Raw genomic sequence first — 18,431 nt, 5'->3', positions numbered from 1 at the left:
CAACAGAAAAACAAAATCAGCCTATTCAAGAGAACCCACCTTAGTGCCTATGGAATCTTTGGAATAGGGGCTAATAGCCAAGGAGGAGGACTACATAGCCAGTGCATCCCTTGTGGCATGAAGATGTGGAAAATGTGTACAACCCAAGCCTTGAAAAATTTCTCTTGCTTTTTAGTAGTCGCTCTAGAATGTGATGTCCCGCACTTCCAAGTGGTGCTCAAGGTATAGATGATGTCCTACCAAATGTCGACTAGAGTGGCCATGGGTGGGACTTGGCACTTGACCATTAGTACGTTGCAGCGAGTTCCACGGCATAATGCACAGCATTGTCTTCCACACACGGTCCTCTAGAGAAGGGGGGATGATGTCGGAGAGAGTGTCCTTTGCAGAAGAGAGGGGATGATGTCTGGTGGGAGGGATTGCCTCATGTAGCTCAATCTTGTGAATAGAGGTCCATGTATCTTATAGGTTGGGGACACCTCGTTAATGTGGAAGTTGTGGCCTCCTTGTCAATCATGACATCTTGCCCCAAATCAAGTTTTCTTGGATCCTCTGCCACAATCGATAGGGATCCCAGCCAAATCCTTTGAGCACTGGGGCAGCTCCATAAACAATGTGGTATCATCTCTAGAACTCCGTCTATGTAGTAGTGGCATCACCCATCCACCGGCATCTACTCCAGCCATGGGCATGTGGGTCAACTCTCGTGCCCCTCTAGCTAGAAGAATCTAGAGATCTTTCATGGCTGCAGGCTAGAGACTCGAGTCATGTCTAGAATCTAGATATGACCTCCTTGGGCACTTGCTGCTCAGCCTAGTGTTTGTCCCTTGAAGGGTTCCATGCCGATGCCTCCATCTGGAGCCACTACCATATTTGTGTCGTATAAGAGAATGTGGCCATTTCCTCGACTCTCTATGTGGCCTACTTTGGACAGCCAAAACCACTTCCCTAGATTCCATTGGACCTCTCAATGTGGTCGGAAGATCCAAAAGTGCCTCTGGGGGGCATCCTGATCCGAGATGCTATGAATGTCAATGAACTACTCCTTGCCCAATTGCCCCATTACCCTGATCATTTGCCAATTAAGCTCCCATCCATCTTTGGGTCTCCCTCGGTCACTGGCTGGACAGCCTATCTCGCCCCACTTTGAATAAGCTAGCTCGATCGCTGCCACACCTGATCACAATCCTCAAGGGTAGCCTTGTTGTCTTGGAAAACTAGTCCAACCACCTATTGTTTGCCCAAGTATGAAGTGGTACTTGCCACAACTAATGAATGGATGCATCAATCTCTCTCATCCACTTCCCTATCCCTCAGAGATGAGAGATGGCTCCTAGCTGCACCTCTATCTCTGCAGGGTCCCTAGAAGAGCTAAGTTGGGCCATCATCCCATTGTACCCAACCTATGTGAGTTCGTTGTTTGAGATGAGACCATCCTGATCTTGGATCTCTAGGTGTCAAAATAAGGGGATGATGCTTGAACTTCTCCCTGTAGCATGGTCGAGATTGAATGAGTCCTCCTACTAGACTTTGCCAAACCCTGTATAGGCTCCACATCAATGGGGAGCCCTTCTTGGTGAGAGGGGACTCAAAGAAGATCCATTGATAAGTGATGAGATTGTTGTGATAGCGAAAATGAGAGAGGGAGAGAGAGAGGAGTGCACACAATCTTACTAACTATACACTAGCTTGTATTTCATGGAAAATAGGAATATATACATGTACCCCTTAGGGTTAGGGTTAGGGTTAGGGTTTTTCCCATAACCCTTATGGTGTAATTTACACGCCATTCTCAACATCCCCTCTTAAATTGCACTACATAAGAAGAGGGTGCTTTACAAAACACAATTTTTGGATTTTCTAAATGTTGCATAACGACAACAAAAATAAAGATATGAAAAAATGCACAAGAGTGCAAAAAGAGCATTGTGGAAAAAAGTATGTACAAGGGTGCAAAACTTAACCTTCACTTCCCCCTCTTAAGTTGCAATTGGCGAAGACCAAGGTGATGTCAAAAGTGTGCAAACTTATCATGGGAAAGTGGCTTGGTGAAGATATATGTGACCTGTTCTTGTGTTGGACAATGTATCAAGTTGATTTCTTCACACTAAGAACTTTCTCATGAACTAAGTGATAATGCACTTCAATGTGTTTTGTTCCAACATGAAACATTGGGTTCTTTGCCAGTTGAATGCTACTCATATTATCTGAATAGAGCACAATAGGGTCTCCAGAATGTATCTCAATCACTGAAAGAAGCCTTTTGAACCAAATCGCTTCACATGTTGCATTGGTGGATCCTCTATATTCTACTTTGGTGGAAGATAATGCCACTGTTGGTTGCTTCTTACTTTGCCATGACAACTGTGTATCCATTGAGGTGTAAGTTGGATGAACTGGCATAAAGTAGTCCATGATCCCATGTACCATAAACGTATCTGAGTACTCTCTTTGCTACAAGGATGTGAGTCTTCATGGGATTCTGCATGAATTGGCTGAGCGCACCAACTACATAGGATATGTCTGGCCTAGTGATAGTCAAATAGATCAAGTTGCCAATTGTTGAAAGAATCATGGTTTAGAAACACTACCTAAGGTCGAAATGTGAGTGTATGCACATGGTTCACATGTAAAGGGTCACATGGAAGGTCATGGGCCTCATTGATGTTGTCACATGGAGCATGCCTATTGTACTATGTGGTGTTGGATGTAAGCAAGTATGTGGAGAACAATGTACACAAGTGTGTGGTGTATAACCCAAATTGGGTGGAGCTCTTGGTCCTATTTGAAGGGACCCAAGAGAGTCTATCGTATGGACTGAAATACAATCAGACCTAACCTTTTGTATAGATCAAAATCTCATCATCACGTGTGGTCTCTCTCTCTCTCTTTCTCTCTCTCCTCTATCTTCTCCATGCTCAAGCCTTGTCTCTCTCATGCAAGTCTCAGCTTCCACCTTTCTACATTCACTCACCCTCTCTCTAGAGCTCATAGATCCTAAAATCTTGACATGGTATCAAAGCTAGTGTAGTTTATGATTCTTTTGAGAGTTTAGAGTGCAGGTTTCTTCATAGAGTTCTTGCAAGAGAGCCTAAGAGTTTTTTGCCAAAGGATGTTGAGTGGTGGTTTTGAGTTGCTTGAGGCTCATAGGTTCTTTGTTGTTTTGAGTATCAAAATGTGCTTGGGAAGTCTGAATTGTATACACCTCAATTTGTAGACACCTAAAGAAAGCCAACAAGCAGAAGAAAGCTCAAATGCCAAAAGAGAGCCCAGATGGATGAACAACAAGAATTGATGTGTAGAATCCATGCAAGAGCAGTAGCTTGTTAGGTCAAATGAACACTTGAGCAGCTTGTGGATGAAAGCAAGCTGAGTGGAGAAAGAGTCGAACAGCTATAGCTACTATAATAGATGTCACGGCTCAAAGAGCTATCCGAATGGCTCACAAATAGTTCTGGAAGAGAGCCAGAGCTGCTTCAGAAAGAGTCATGAGACGAGCGGTTCATTACAACAACTAAAGACTCACACACCCATGAAAGCTTTTAGATGTAGCTAAGCTATCCCATCTAAGGAGCTGCACCAGAAAGCAATATGCAATTGCAAGCTTGGAGCACGATAGTCCACCTATGTAGAAGCAATGAACTATAGGAAGAGTTGATCAACCAGTAGCAACCAGCTTCAACAAAGAAGCATAAGAACAGACAATGCTGCAAAGTTCTAGTAGCAAATGAATCAGCCGAGCTGAAAAAGAAGTTGCAGATGAAGCCTACAAAATAATGTTGAATGAAGGAGAACTACTCTTCTTGGAGAAGAGCACGAACAACTAAGGTAGAGGCTGAGGAGTAGCAAGGCCAAGAACCTCCAACCTGTGTGGAAGGTGAGGAGAAGAAAGAAAGAAGAAAAACGATTAAGGAGCAGAGCCATCAACGAAATCAGCCTGTGTGTTGGAAATGGTACGTATAGCCCCCATATATTTGAATTTCTCTCTCTCTCTCTCTCTCCCCTAGATCTTCTCCATGCTCAAGCCTTGTCTCTCTCATGCAAGTCTCAGCTTCCACCTGTCTACATTCACACACACTCTCTCTCTAGAGCTCATAGATCTTAAAATCTTGACACCAATGAGCTGTCTGTACGGTAAAGGATCTTAAGCTGGAGAAGTGTCAAGTGGTGACAACTTGATATTGCATTCCATTGGAGCATGGAGTGGATTGTAGTCATGTAATGAAACTACTTAAGTACCTTCTGAGTGTCCTTTCCCTAAGAAAGTGTAACCCTTGTGTTATCTCTCCATATTTCTATACCAAGAAAATCATGGAGTTCTCCCATATCCTTCATGTAAAAGTTTGAGGTGAGCTGAATCTTTGTTTATGAGATGAGATGTCCATTGGAGCTGGTGATGATCAGGTCATCAACAAAAAGCACTACAAGAAGGATGTCTTATGTAGTCTTTCTAATGTAAAGAGATGGATTTAAATTTGACGGTTGAAAACTAGATGTTAGAAAGTGATGAGATGAATCCTTGCATTCCATGCACGAGGAGCCTGTTTTAAACCATAAAGTGATTTCTGCAATTTGTAGACCTTGTGTTCCATCCTGGTAATAGCATATCCTAGAGGTTGTATCATGTAGATTTCCTCATCTAGAAAATCGATGACGAAGGCATTCTTCACATCCATTTGGTGGATGGGCAAATCAAAGTGAGTTGCTACAAGAGCTATGGTTGTCCTGACGGTAGTCATCTTTGCAACTGGTGCAAAGATCTCCTCATAATCTATACCATAATCTTGGGCATGTCCCTTGGCTACCAACCCGGCCTTGTATCCGAACCTCACCAGCTGTTGAGTTTGACTTTGTAAACCCATTTGCATCCTATGGGCTTCTTCTTTGTAGGAATATCTATCAAGGTCCAGGTTTAGTTCTTGAGAAGAGCATTATACTCTTCATCCATTGCATGGTGCCACTCAAGGACTTGCACTACATCTTTGAAGGGAGTCAGCTCATCAAATTCCATCACTTTGGCCATGAATGCATAATTTCTCTTGTAGTCCACCTCTCAAGTGTCTTTCGATCACTAGCAGATCTTTTGACATTAGAAGTGGAACTTTCAGGAATCTCAGTGATGACCATGGTAGTTGTTGTATCCACTATGTCAAGAAACTTTTCTTTGCCTTTACTTTGAGTGGTCAATGTGGATTGCATACTATCTAACTCTATAAGCAAAGAAATCTGATGTATCACTGGCACTATTGGCTAAGGTAGAGTAGAAACTATAGTCGGACTGTCAAAGTATGATGAAGCCTCATCAATGATAACATGCCTGGACACGGGAACATGAGCACCTTTGGCACTAACTCAAAATGTATTATGTTACTACCCTCGTCCAAAATATAGGGTATGGGGGGACAAGGTCCATATATGATATGCATGGATTTCCTAAAAAAGTTTCAAACATGTAAGGGGAAAAAAATGACAATCTTTAGTCCTCCCTACCACAAAGAATAACGTTTATACTTTAAGAAATATGAAATATTCTAAGCTTTGTACATAGGGGGTTAAAAGAAAAAATACACTAAAATATAAAAACCTAACTCCTTCCAAAATCTTGTAACTTTTTCCCGTGCTACACAAATTTCAAGGTGCAAAGACATATTTGAAGCTTTTTTATCGTGGAACACAATCATGCTAATTTGCCTAACTTTTACTCATTGCATTTTGTTAAATTCATCTCATACTCAAAATTTTCATAGGTATTCTTACTAAAGGGAGTTGGTGCCCCAGGCATAAGCATAAGAAAGAGAAATACTCTCAAGTGACCAATAGAGGGCTTAGTTCCTATGAATGCCTCTTCTGGTGTCATGTTTTCCAATGAAGAAGCAGGACTCCTATTCATGAAGTACATAGCTGTGTCACATGCCTCTGCCCAATACTATTTTGGAACATTCTTCTCATCAAGCATGCATCTAGATGACTCTACAATCACCCTGTTCTTTTTTTCACCAACCCCATTTTGTTGAGGGGTAAATCTACATGTGAAGTGACTTGTGGTGCCATGATGTCTGCAAAAGGCATTGAACTCTGTGGACTTGTATTCACCTCCATTGTCACAATGGAGGATCTTTAACTACTTGCCAGTCCACTTGTCTACCAAGGCTTTGAAGTCTTTGAAAGTATTAAATGCATCAGACTTCTTCTTCAAGAAGAAGATCTAAGTCTTCTGTGAGTAATCATTGATGAAGGTCATGAAGTACAAAGCCTTGCCAAGAGATGGTATAGTAGTCGGACCCCATAGATTTGAATGCATGATTTGAAGGACGTCGAAACTTTGAATCAAAGATGTTGGAAAGGGCTGTCTATGTTTCTTACGCATGCAATAAGCCTCACATACATATTTTTGAAAGTACAACTGCGGAAGCCTCTGTACCATGTTTGTATTTTTGAGCGATACAAGTCCTTTGAAGTTGAGGTGACCATACCTCTTGTGCCACAATGTGCTCAAATAAGCATCCTGATTTTGATGATGAGTTGCTAAGACTCTCTGGATCAGAATGGCAGAAGAAAGCTTGAACATTCCTCCAATCTTAACACCTTGAGTAATGATGGATTTGGGACTCTTGAGCTCTCTCACGGTGCATCCATACTTGTTGAAGATGACTTCCATATCACTCTCGGTTTGTCCAATAGAGAGAAGGTTTTGTGCCATTGTGGGGACAAATAAGACATCTCCAATGCTCCTTGCACTACCTACATTATTGTGCAAGGGTATGCTATTGATCCCTTTGATTTTGTGGGGTGTGTCATTCCCTATCACGACATTCTCTCTTGGGTTCCGTTGGGATGGAGATTGGAGAATCATTCTTTCTTAGGTGTCATGTGGTTGCTTGCACTAGAGCCAAACCACCATGTGTCCTCATCTCTATGTCTGATATGTGGACTATGATATGAACACTTTGTGTTGATAGTCTTGAGAGTTGTCTTCATCATAGGGATAGTGGGCAAGTTGTCGTTGATTATGATTTCCTCAACAAGGGCTGCAATAATTGCAATTTCCCTCATGTCTAAGAGTACTTCTTTGATTTCCTCCTCTTCCAAAGCTACCTCTACCTATGGGATTCCATGTCGCCTCTATACAGGAGGACCATGACTCTGAGTCGATGTAGATGGAGACAGTCTAACCTCTTCCTTGATGGCTAGAGCGTCCAAAATTCTTGCCTTTTCCTATGAATGACCCTCTTGCACCTCCTCTTGCTGCTGTGAAGGCAGTGCCATGATTCTTCAAATTTGTTTTGAGAGTGCATCTCAATTGCTCCTACATGAGCATGTCTAACATGAGTTGAAATGTTGGTGGTGCATCTCAAGTGACTAATGCAGTCACAAACTGCCCATAATCTGGTCTAATGATGCCAATCTGGACTAGTCTCTCTTCTTTGATCTTGTGCCCAAGTGAGGTTAGCTGATCGCGAAGATCCTTCTGTAAGAAAATAATACGTCTGTGCTCAACAGATAATAGGATCTCGTATGCAAGAGAGAAAACAAGATAGTATGGAGAATAAAAAATTTGATTACTGTAGAACTGATACAATAGATGGCGCTGCCTTCCAACCGTGCGCTCCTGTGAAAGAAGCTTCGATGGCGTGCTGGAAACAGTAGAAAATGGAGGCTGGATGCTAAGGAATCAGGGTTGCTGTAGCTAGCGATGAAATGGGCTGCTTACTCTTATATAGCCATTAGTCGTAGTCGATTAGGCTCAATTGGGTGACTGACCCAGTTTGCCCAAAACGGTCCGGTCTCGAAATAGGCCACCCACCATACGATAGAACCGGTGCGCAAAATAGAGCAACTCACCTACGGTATCCGTTCAGCCCAGAGCCATCCGAGATCAATCTGAGGCTCCAAACGGGCCCTGCAACCTGAGAGTGGGCTGCCCAGGGAAATGCTCCATCTACCCTCAGTGCGGTTAGTTAAGGGATGCCTTCCCGCACTTGCATGTAGCCTAGTTGGTCGTGTGCCAACTCAATCTGAAGCTGTCCAACATCAGGCCACACATGGCCCCCATCTGGTGTCCAAAACCAGGACCTACTGGATAACCGAGCTACTCAAATGCCTTCTCCTCATATGGGGGGCTTACAAGTAGAGTTAGCTGGTTCTCGCATAGTTACACGAGAGTGGAGCATTGATATCTAACACCCCCCCTCAATGTCCACCCGCAAGTGAACTTACTTTTTCGGCCCAATGCCAAGTCGATGAAGATGCCTCTCCAGCAAGTCTCTTCCAAGAGCTTTCGTGAAGATGTCCGTAGCATTCTTTGTAGTCGGACAATACACCAAGTCGACCTCTCCATCCATGATGAGCTTGCGTACAAAGTGATATTGAATCTCAATGTGTTTTGTGTGAGCGTGGAACACCGGGTTCTTTGCAATCGCCATGCAACTCTGATTGTCACATGATAACTCCAAAGGCTTGTTCTACACTGCACCCATGCCCCCCAAAATCCTCCTCAACCACACTGCCTCATAAGAAGCAAAGCATGCAGATTTGTACTCGGCCTCGATTAAAGAAAGAGCAACTGTGGGTTGCTTGTTGCTGACCCATGACACAACTCCAGATCCAAGTGAGAAACAGTACCCTGTCACTGATCTCCTACTATCCACATCTCTTGCCCAATCCGAGTCACAAAATCCAGTTAAGATGTTGCCCTTGGTATAGGTGATGCCATAATCAAGTGTGCCTTTGATGTATTTCAGCACTCGTAGCCCTACCCTCCAATGGTTCTCCTGGGGCTTATTGGAAAACCTGCTTAGTACACCAATCACAAAACTGATGTCCAATCGTGTGTTGCACAGGTAGATCAAGCTGCCCACAAGCCTTTTGTACTTGGCTTCATCCACCAGTGGTGATGAATCCTCATTTGAGAGCTTCGCGTCAACCTCCATAGGGGTACCAATTGTCTTAAACTCAGCCATGCCAAATGCCTTCAGTATTTCTCCAGCATACTTTAGCTGTGAAATGAAGATATGTTTCGGCTCCTGCCAAACTTCAATCCCTAAATAGAAATGCATCAGTACGAGGTCTGTCATTTCAAACTATCTTCCTAGCAAATGCTTCGTCTGCAAGATCTTCTCTTCATGGTTCCCTGTTATGACAAGGTCGTCCACATAAAGGACCATGATCATACACCTGCCTCCTCTGAAGATATACAAATTTGCATTAGATGGGCCCCTCCTGAACCCGGTTTGCAGAAAGTAGGCATCAATTCAGTGGTATCACGCTCATGGGGCCTATTTCATGTCGTAAAGTGCCTTCTTTAGTTTGTAGACTTTACCTTTTGAACTAGGGATCTCAAAACCTGGTGGTTGTTCCATGTATACCTCCTCCTTGAGATCTCCATTTAGAAAGGCAGATTTCACATTTCTCTAAAACACGGGCCAACTTCCCTGGGTAGCTAAAGCCAAAACACTGCGAATATTGGTTAGTCGTGCTATGGGAGCAAAAGTATCTTGATAATCAAAACCATGTACTTGTGCAAATCCTTTTGCCACGAGCTGAGCCTTGTACTTATCCAACATGCCATCAGACTTGTACTTGGTCTTGTACACCCACTTGGTTCCGATTACCTTGCATTTTGGTGGTCGATCCACAAGGTCCCAAGTGTTGTTCTTCATTATGGAGCCATACTCTGACTGCATAGCCTCCATCCACCTATCATCTCCCTGTGCCTCTTTAAGACACTTGGGTTCATCAGCACGGATAACTTCTGTCATCAAAGCATAGTTGACCAAGTATTCCTGCGCCCTTCTTTGCTCCTCTAATCTCTTAGACTGGTGGTGTTCGAATGGTTCCTCCTCAATGGCTAGAGGTTCTCTGCCGTCCAAAAGCTGCTTTACCCACTTTGGGAATGGCCGTTGCCATTGTGGTTCTACGGGCTCTTCTTCATCTTCTTTGTCTTGAATCCTCCCAACCACCATTGGGGGAGTTTGGTCTATTGTTGGTGGCAGTATTGGATGGATATCCTGGTCCTGGTTGTTTGGGAAGGAAGCATCCTCCTCCAATTGATGCGGCTGTTCTGAGAAGACCACATCGCAACTTATAATTACCTTCTTGGTAACAGGGTTATAGAGACGGTAACCCTTTGCCTCTTCACTGTAGCACAAGAAAATACACTTCCGGCTCTTTGGTTCCCATTTGGTCCTAGTAGCATCAGGGACATGCACAAAACAGTCACATCCAAAAACTCTGAAATGTGCAGCTGACGGTTTCTTACTAGAAAAGGCTTGCAGTGGAGTCATCCCATTCATAGCCTTCGTGTAGCTACAATTCAGGATGTAAACTGCATTGTTGCATGCTTCAGCCCAAAAATTCTTTGGCAAATCTTTCCCTTTCATCATACTCTGGCCCATTTCACAGATGATGCGCATCTTGCGTTCTGCTACTCCATTTTGCTGTGATGCATGTGGTAGCGGTTTATGCCTCTTGATTCCGTGACTTTTGCAGTAACTTTCGAATTTTGTTGATGTGAACTCTCCACCTCTGTCTGATCTCAACTTCTTCACCTTCCTCCCCGATTCTTTCTCGACCATTACATGCCATTCCTTGAACCTACTGAAAGCCTCGTCTTTAGTTTTTAGGAAGTATATCCATATCCTTCTACTGTAGTTGTCGATCAATGTCATGAAGTAGTAGGAACCACCCAAAGCTTTCATCTCCATCTTTTCGCAGAGGTCCGTGTGAACGAGCTCTAGAGGAGCCTTTGCCGTGCTGGCCTCTTTAGGAAAGGGCTGCCGATGCTGCTTGCCCATCATGCAAGATTCACATACATTGGGCAGATCTGAAATTTCTGGTAGGTCTGCAATCATTCCACTTTTATGCATCTCCTTCAAAGAAGTAAGGTTTAGATGACCAAACCTCTCATGCCACAGCTTAGTGTTCTTCACATCCGCTCGAGCACTGAAAGCTGAGAGGCTGTAAATGTTGTTGCGCCTGTACCTTTACCAATGACCTTTCCTTGAAGATCCATGATCTGTGCACCATTCTTATCGAATTGAACTTTGAGGTCGCGATCCGTGATCGCAGAAACAGACAAACAAGTTCCTCTTGATATCTGGCACATAAAGAACATCAGACAACTATTTTACAACTCCATCTAACTTGAGAGCAATCGTACTTTTCCTTTTGCTGGACATTTTGCATCATTGCTGATTGCTACCAGGATGTCATTCCCTATCAGCTGTAGAGAGGTATACCAATCCTTCTGACTAGTCATGTAGCGCGATGCACCACTGTCAATGATCCAAGGTTCATCTATAGGTACATGAACTGCCTCCATGCAAATCTCCTCAATTGCTACGAACAGCTCTATTGGTGCTACCTGCATGTGCTACCTGCATGCTATTGTTGGACTCTTTCTTTACTCCGTTCTTCTCATTTGCAATCTTCTTTCAGCACTCATTCTACTTGTGCCCTGCCTTGTTGTAATAGAAGCACTTGATCTTCTTCTTTCTCTTTTTATCATCAGAAGAAGATGGGTTACCAGAGTCCTTACCCTTACCTTTTTTTGATCCGGTCTAGAAAGCTGAATCTTCTCCAGTCCTCATCTTTTGAGGCATCTCCTCCTTCAGAAGCATTGCACTGAAATCCTTAAAGTTGAGGGGTGGATTTCTGTTTTGCGTATTTAGAGACCGTCGTACTTTGGTGGGAGAATCCATATGCACCTTCGTGCTAGATTCTCGTTGGTGATGGTGATGCAATTGCAGTCATCTGATCACACAGATTCTTCACCCTGGTGATGAACTCTACCGCTTCAGACTCAGACAATTTCTCGTTGAGTCTCCAGATTCTGAATCTACATCTGATTCGTGGTCTCGTACTAATTTTTCAAGACCATCCATGCCTCCTCCGATGTGGTGACATGTTGAATTAACGCCATGACGGAATCACTAACACTGCAGACAATAGAACACAGTGCATCTGCATTTCTTCTTGTCCATGCAAGAATCTCATCCGCAGTTGGTACTATCTGTTGTCCTACATTGGTTGGATTCGGTCTCGCAATCGGCCTCATGTCCACCCCAGTAGCAGTGTCCCAAAGCTCATATGCACTTAGGATGGTTTTCATCTTGAACTTCTAGAGTGGATAGTTAGAGCCATCCAACTTTTCGCTTTCACCGAACGGTGGGATTCGTAGTCTTGTGGGCTGGGCCATCTCTCACAATCTGCTCGCAAACAGAAACACACTACCAAATCTTCTTGCTAGAGTCCAGGCTCTGATACTATGTAAGAAAATAATAAAAAGTCAGTGCTCAATAGATAACAGGATCTCGTACACAAGAGAGAAAACAAGATAGTATGGAGAATAAAAAAATTGATTACTGTAGAACTGATACAATAGATGGCGCTGCCTCCCAACCGTGCACTCCTGTGAAAGAAGCTTCGATGGCATGCTGGAAACAATAGAAGACGGAGGCTGGATGCTAAGAAATCAGGGTTGCTGTAGCCAGTGATGAAATGGGCTTCACGGGCTTGCTCTTATATAGCCACCAGTCATAGTCAGTTAGGCTCAATTGGGTAACTGACCTAGTCTGCCCAAAACGGTCGACTGGGGGTCGGTCCCAAAATAGGCCACTGACCATACGATAGAACCGGTGCACAAAACAGAGCAACTCTCCTACGGTTTCTGTCTAGCCCAGAGCCATCCGAGATCATCTAAGGCTCCAAACGGGCCCCACAACCCGAGAGTGGGCTACCTTGGGAAATGCTCCATCTACCCTCAGTGCGTTCAGTCAAGGGATACCTTCCTGCACTTGCATGTAGCCTAGTTGGCAGTGTGCCAACTCTATCTGAAGCCGTCCGACCATCAGGCCAGACATGGCCCCCATCTAGTGTCCAAACCAGGACCTACTAGATAACCGAGCTACTCAAATGCCTTCTCCTCATATGGGGGGCAGTAGAATTAGCTAGTTCCCACGTAGTTACACGAGAGTGAAGCATTGATATCTAACACCTTCAATCTGACTAAGAAGCCAAGACCTGATTCATTTGGAAGCATTGGATTGTTGTTCAATTGATTCTCCAACAAGAGAATATGTGACATGTTGGGATTGTACCTTCTTTCCAAAGTCTTCCAAGCAAGTACAATTGAGGTCTGCCACAAAGAAGAGGCATCATCGTATCATTCACATTGATATTCAAGGCAAGTCAAGCCTTGGTGTCCCACTCTTTTTGTTGCTTTGTGAGCTCTAGTTGTTACTAATTAGCGAGGAGTTGTCGAGGTAGGCTCGAGTCTCTTTTCATCTTCTGTGACTATGTCCCACAAGTTCTTTAGCTGGAAAATGTTCAGCATTTTGAACTTCCCATTGCCATAGTTAAGAAATATGACATCATCACGTGATTTCACCATGGTGCACCAAGAATCAAAACCTGTATGCAAATAGCAACCAAGTGCCAGTGATAGGCAGAGGCTTTACAAGGTTTAAAGTAGTGCAGAACCGAATGCCAAAATAGTCAACTAGTGACTTTACAAGGTGGCCTGTGAGTGCAAAGGTGCAAGTGTCCTGAATCAGTAACCCAAAGTGTCAAGGGAGTCAACAAGAGTGATTTTGCCCTGTATCAAAGAATGGAATAGGTGTCAATATGTGTGATATGAATACCGATGATAGGTTCTACAAGGAATGTGCCGGTTGGGAACTAATTGGGAATTTTTGGGCAAGGCTTCAGTTGGCTTGTTTTGGAGTTCTCTCCTCTATGGTAGCTAGTCCTATTACTAGTCTACATGTCGATCGAGATAAAAAATTAGCAAAATAGATTGTATCTTGATTTGGTTTGTGTTGGGTTCAGAGAGGATGCGATCTGATCAGGAGGGGTGCCGATGAAGAGGTTTTTGCAAATAGTACAAAGTGGAAATCCCAAATGTAAAATTTCATGTGACAAGTATGTAGAGAGCGAGCCGGCGAGTAGTTTTGCTTTTTGGAGCATCTCCAAATTCCACCTGGATAGAAGATATGGCCTACGAAAGGATAGTCAAATTCTGACCTCAATAATGCAGTGATGATGTGGAGAGTGTGTGCATGTGCTTAAGTACAGTGTGATTATGGGGAACAGTGGCAGTGTGAGATAGAATGCCACATGGACAGTGCTGATGTGGCATAGGTGGATAAGGGATAATGTGGCTCTTAACTACACTTGATGACATGGCAAGCGAGATCTAGGTTAGAGTGACCATGGTTAAGTAACCTAAGATGACGTGGTAGATAATGATCACCCTCTAAACCAGGTCAACTTGACCTAACCATGGGCTTAGGCATATCTACCACGTGGTAGGCCGGGAGCAAGAGAGAGAAGGGAGAGAGGGGTAGAAAGAGTAGTGAGAGAAAACTAGTGAGAGAAAACTCTATAATGGAGGCACACACGTGAGGTCACTTTGGCTCGAGTTGCTGAGCATTGTTCGTTTAGAGCTTGGGAGCGTGCTAGTCGATGGAGTCACCCACTTGCATGTAGGCGTTGTAGGAACCTTTGAAGGAGCCCGAGAGCCGCTTACGTTGGAGTTGCTTGAGAGCGATCCGTCGACGCTACTGGGAATGGCCCGTCGGTTGCGCCATTGTAGAGTTGTGTAAGCCGTAGTAGTCGTTGGCACTGGACGCACAGACTAGTCGCTGGAGCTACTGAGGCTCGGGAGGTGTCTGCTCAGCCGTTGGCTATGGCGGTTTAGGAAGTTGTATGGCTGGAGGAGCTGAGCGTCGTAGCTGATGAAGGCTGAAGTGGAGGCCTTGCTTGTAGTCGTAGATGCTGAGGGTAGCGCGTTCATTCAGGGAGCACGTCGTTTCACTGGCTCTGTCTCAAACACTGTCAGGCTCTGTATAGAGTCGTTTGCTCGTAGACTGTTGATGGAGGATTGTTTGCTGAGCCACTTCTGCTGCGTGGTCGACATCGCTGAAGATTGGAGTGTTGTAGGAGGAGATGCTGAGCATAGTCGTGTGGAGCGTCGTGCTGTGGTAGTAGCTGGAGCCCCGGTGGCTATTGGATGCGCTGCCTGTATACTGCAGTCAGAGCATTGGCTGAGGCGTGTCTTTGAGCCGGCTGTGTTGCTGTTTGGATGTGCGAGGCTGGGTCACTCTAATGAGACGGCTGTGCGTTGCAGAATTCACTGCTAGAGCTCGTGTGCAGGGCGTGGTTGGAGATGGCCCAGCTAGGTGTAGCTTTGCTGGAGTCGTAGAACTCCGTTTACTGCATGAGTCGTTGAAGGACTGGCTACCCGTATGGTTTTTGGCACTCGTTGTAGCTATTGTGTGGCTTTCTTCCTAGCAAAGTTGAAGGGCTTGGCCGCCAATCCTTTTGCTTGCAGCTCGTTGCAGTCGGCTGGCGGTTGGTTTGGAGCCGTTATATGCTTCTGTGCCTCAGTTGATGGCGCCTGTGGATCCCTCTTGCTTTCCTATGAGTCGCACTAAGCACATAAAAATTACTTCTCTAACTTTCTCTAATTAGATTCCATCTCTCTCGTAGAATTCTCTCACATAGAAATGACTTCATATCTTTCACACACTAAGGTCTCTCTTGTTCGCTCAATACCTCTCTACAATATCTCTCCAAGAATAGAAGAACTCTCAAAGAGGAAGAGATCTCTCTCTCACAAATGGAAATCTCTCACATGAAGAAGAAGACCTCAATGAATGAAAATCGCTCTTGAAGGAAACTCTCCAACAAGAGCTCTCTCAATCTTCAACTCTCTCAAACTCTAAGCTCAAATGCCTCAATGGAGGGCTTATTGCCTCGACAACATGCAATGGCTTATGAGCACCACTGGCTCTGATACCATGATAGCGGAAATGAGAGAGGGAGAGAGAGAGGAGTGCATACAATCTTACTAACTGTACACTAAATTTTATTTCATGGAAAATAGAAATATATACATGAACCCCTCCTTTTTCCCTCCCCCATTCTATTTATTTAATCAACTCTAATAAAATCACTTTTCTAATTCCCCCTGTACCTTCCCTTTAAAAATTCCCTTTAAATAAAAATTCCCTTACAATTTCCTTCAAGTAATTTCTCCCACCTTCCAAGCTCTCAATACTTTGATCAATTTTTTAGTACATTTCCCCTTCCCCTTTGGTTTTCTTTCCCCAAGTTAATTTACCTTAGCATATTCATTGCAGTTGACTCATGTCCCACTCCACTTTCTACACACTTTAACAACACAATGAGATGCTTAAGTTTGTGACTAAGCTATTTTTTATTGTGACCCCGATAACAAGGGAGGGGTGTTTATGACACATGTCTTCCCAATCAAAGTTAAGATGGTTCTTACCATGTTTTCTTGTTGGATGGTGGTAGGTAGGCAGATTCCCCTCTTCAATAAAAAATTATACCTAATATTTTTTCTAAATTATCCCCTCCCCTAGTAAAAATTTCTTTATTTTGTCACTAATAAGCTTTTTCTCTCTTCATATTACAATTTCTCCAATTTATTTATTTCTACATTTTTTCAAAAACTTCACTCTACAATTGTTCCCTATTCTAAGTACTTTGTTGTCTCCATAATCCCCCCCCTTTCCTTCCTAATTTTCCCCTATTTACCTAAATCTCCCCTATTTTTTCTATTTCTCCTAATTTCCCCCTATCTTTCCTAACTTTTCGCCTCCCTTTATTCCCCCTTTTTTTCTAATATCTTACAAGGCTCTCTAAAGCCCCTAAATCTCCTACGCTATGCCTACCTATGACCCTCACCTACAGCACTACTAAAGAAACCCCCTACATGTGCAGCCTTAAAAAACCCCCACCCGTGCGCTCACTTTCAATGGCTACAACACACGCCTTTCCTCATCCCTTGTGTCCCCCTACAATCTACCTCTTTGTCTTCCCTTAACTGCCCACCTTCCCAAAAGTTAAACCCCCCACTTTCTTAGTGCTCCCTTCCCCGGCTACCCTGCCCTCTTTTCTTACAAAAAGCACACCTCTAAACTAGCCTTCCCTACCTCAAACTCCATGGATGTCATTCCCACTTGTAGCTCATGACCATCCAGTGCCCATTGCCCCCGTAATCTACAGCCTCTCCACTGCTCTGTACCCTTTGCATTCTCACCCTCTACATTGCTCTGTGCCTTATTTCTCTAAATCTCATTAAACCCTTCACACTTCTCAAAAAACCCCACCTCCCCCTAATCTCTGTCTTAAGGATTGACATCCACTTCCAAATCCCTTTTTAGCTTACCTTTAGTTAGATTATTTCTTTCACTTTCCCCCGTTTTCTTTCTATTCTCTTGTTTTAAACTTCCCTCTCAAGTTGTTTGGATGTTTTATAACTATACCTTCTAGCACCACTATTCCTTTGCCACACTTATTCCAAAAAAACCCCCCTCCCCCTTCCCTTCCGCACTCTTCTCACCCACCCCCCTTCTACAAAGGTTCAATATTCCTCTCCCTGTAACCTCTAAACTCTTTCCTAAAACAATCTTGTCTTACATTAAACTTGATAAGTGTATGGCAAAGTGTTAATTTTTATTGTGACTCCAATAGCAAGAGAGGGGTGTTTATGATACCTATCTTCCCAACTAAAGTTAAAACCGATTCTTACTGTTTTGATTGTTAGATGGTGGCAGGTAGGCAGCAAGCACAAGATGCACACATGCGCTAGTCAAGCCATGAAATTCTTGATGGACATGGCTAACGCTACCAAGGAACCAACCAGGAGATAAGATGCACAAGAAATTGCCATTGCCAATCCATTCCATAACCCTCATGTCTTGAAGAACTCTTTCTTTGCTTCCACCTTAGATCAGATTTCCATCGCGCATAGTGCCTCCAAAGCTTCATCATCTACTTGTGCATTCGTCCATCCAAATGCTCTTTCTCATGTGTAGGATGCCCAGGAGTAAGCTCGATTGGGAGGTTTTCAATCAATTGCCCCAATAGATGCATATAGCCTCCTCTCACAAGAAATATACAAGTTATTGAATGTTAGACCGATTTGGGAAAGAGAGAAGTAGTTTATTATTGGTTCTTACCATGTGCCGCTGTTCATCGAGAATGAAGACAATAGTTTTGTGATGCTTTTAAAAAATAGTGTACGGATGGGATATGGCAAAGTATGGATGGGTTAAAGGTTAACAACATGAAATGATCAGTTCATGGAGCAAGTGCATTCCATCTTTCCACACAAAGATCAGAAGGTTCTTGTAGCTTGTTGCAAAGGCTTGAGGTCTTTGATGGTGTTAGATGATTTGCATGAGGATGGATACACCGATCCCACACCAATCTTGTGTGGATTGAGGGTGGTTTTAGTAAAGCTCGGGATGGCAAATTTTTTGATGTACAAGGCCCTACTAAACTACAATTTTCAAACATTGGTGGCACTGTAGAATACCTTCTAAAATTTTTGTTTTTCACACAAAGCGTGGTCAACGGTTTGATGATTACCACCGCTGCCACCACAGACAAATGAGGGT

General features: G+C 43.7%; 1 pseudogene; it reads left to right on the top strand.

The window, feature by feature from the left end:
- Nucleotides 1-14,735: 14,735 nt before the first annotated feature.
- On the top strand, nucleotides 14,736-18,427 carry LOC147900656 (rhodanese-like domain-containing protein 10 pseudogene; annotated as a pseudogene).
- The last annotated feature ends 4 nt before the right edge of the window (nucleotides 18,428-18,431 follow it).

Source organism: Dipteris shenzhenensis, chromosome 6 (genome assembly GCF_047967505.1).
Source record: "Dipteris shenzhenensis isolate YYH24624 ecotype China chromosome 6, Dip_SZ_1.0, whole genome shotgun sequence".
NCBI lineage: Eukaryota > Viridiplantae > Streptophyta > Polypodiopsida > Gleicheniales > Dipteridaceae > Dipteris > Dipteris shenzhenensis.
Note: the sequence above shows the minus strand (reverse complement) of the source record. Positions and strands in the feature narration are given on the sequence as shown.